A 2,224-nucleotide genomic window follows, 5' to 3' on the forward strand; every position below is an offset into this window, starting at 1 on the left:
CAATTACTTCTTTCTTATATTCAGCTTTTAACTTAGTTGTCTTCAAAAGGCCTCTTTTATTTACTTCCTTAATCATTGGTTCTTCAATTTTCTGGATGTAATCATTCAAGCTGTGTCTTTCTTCTTCCACAGTCTGCTTTACTTGTAGGAGTCCTCGACCATCTCTGCTCTTGGTAGATACAATCGGTCAACATCAGTTTTAGGGTGCAAAGCATGATTCATTGTCATAAGCTTCCTTGTTTTTCTGTCCAAATTGTCCAACTCCATCTGGGTCCAGTCAATTATTCCTGCAGAGTATCAAATTACAGGTATAGCCCAGGTATTTATGGCTTTTATGATGTTTCCTCCACTCAGTTTGGACTTTAATATCTTGCGAGTTCGTCGAATGTACTTAGCTGAGGTTAATTCCTTGACTTTATTATGCATTAAGTCAGAGGCCTCTAAAATCCCCAAGTATTTGTAGCCTTCTTCTGGTTTTACTGCCTTCATCATTTCTTCATTCTCAAGTTGTATTCCATCATCTTCTAGGACCTTGCCTGTCTTGATTGCCATTGTTGCACATTTGTCAATTCCAAACTGCATTCCAATGTCTTGGCCAAATTCTTTTGTGCTTTCAATTAATAAATTCAGTTCAGCTTTTGTTTTACCAAACAGCTTCAAAGCATCCATGCACACCAAGTGTGAAATTTTCAGTCCTTTCTTGCAAGTTCGTATCCACAGTTCACCTTCTTCAAAATGGTTGTCAGTGATAGCACTGAGAGTATAAAAAGTAGGGGTGAAAGGGAATCACCCAGGAAAATGCCTCATTTAATTTCAACTTCACCCAGTTCTTGTCAATTAGCCATAAGCTTCGTTTTCCAGAGGTTCATTGAAGTTTCCATGAATTTTTGTATGTTGCTGCTGATGCCAAAGATTTTCAGGCATTTCTTGATCCAGCTGTGGGGAACTGAATCACTTTCTTATAGTCTATCCAAGCCATGAACAGCTTGGTTTATCTTTTCTTTGAATTCTTTAGGATTAGCTTGTCAATCAGCAGGTGGTCCTTTGTTCCTCTTAAATTTTTGCAGCCTCCTTTCTGTTCTACAGGAAGCAAGTCATTTCTTTCCAAGTATCCATAAATTGGGTTTGCAATGATACCAGTAAGGAGCTTGTATGTTGTTGGCAAACAGGAGATTGGTCTATAGTTTCCAGGGGCCTTTCCTTTTTCTTTATCTTTTTGGATCAAAAATGTCCTTCCAGTTGTCATCCATTCATCATTGCCACGTGTTTTTAAGATCTGGTTCATTTGGGCTGCCAATCTTTCGTGCATACTTGTAAGTGCCTTTAGCCAGAAACCATGTAGCTCATCTGGACCAGGTGCACTCCAATTCTTCACTTTTCTTGACTGCCTTTGCACCATTTCTTTTGTTATTTTCACATCTTCCATTTTATGCACTTTAATGGAATCCTCAACCTGCTTGATCCATGTTGCATTTCTGTTGTGCTTCTTGTTGTTTTCCCACAAATTCTTCCAGAATTTCAGAGCTTTCTCTTTATCAGGCTTTTCATTTGTTGTTACTCCATCTCCACTTTCTAAGCTCTTATGAAACTGATGCTGATTTGCTCTGAACTGTGAGTTTTCCTTGAACTGAGCTACTTGATTTTCATACTGTTTAATCTTTTCAGCAATGGCAACAACCCTCTGCTTCAGCTTTTTAATTACTACCGCAATCTCCTTATTCTCCAAATTGTATCTTGCTTTCAGGCTGCTTTTGACTTGCTTGTTCTTTAGCTGACCTTGCCTTAAGTTCTTCGTGGAGACTTCAAGTTGCTCAAGTCTCCACGAAATTTTTTGATCTTCAATTCCAATCGAATTTTCCACTTAGGCTTCTCCTTCTTGCCTCTTTAGTTCCTTTGTATTTTCAAACCCAGTTCTTTGGTGGTTATGAAGGCTGCTGCATACATCAGCTGGTTTGTTTCAGCTAATGTAGTGGTTTGAATTTAGCCCAGAGGTGGTATTCATCAGGTTCTGACCAGTTCTGGAGAACCGGTAGTGGAAATTTAGAGTAGTTCGGAGAACTGGTAAATACCATCTCTGATTCGCCTCGCCCTCATCTATTCTCTGCCACCCAAGTCCCACCTGATTGGGAGGAAATGGGAATTTTACAGTATCCTTCCCCTGGAGTGGGATGGGAATGGGAATTTGCAGTATCCTCCCCCTGGAGTGGGGAGAGAATGGAGATTT

This window comes from Natrix helvetica (genome assembly GCF_964273705.1).
Source record: "Natrix helvetica genome assembly, chromosome: 3".
Lineage (NCBI taxonomy): Eukaryota > Metazoa > Chordata > Lepidosauria > Squamata > Natricidae > Natrix > Natrix helvetica.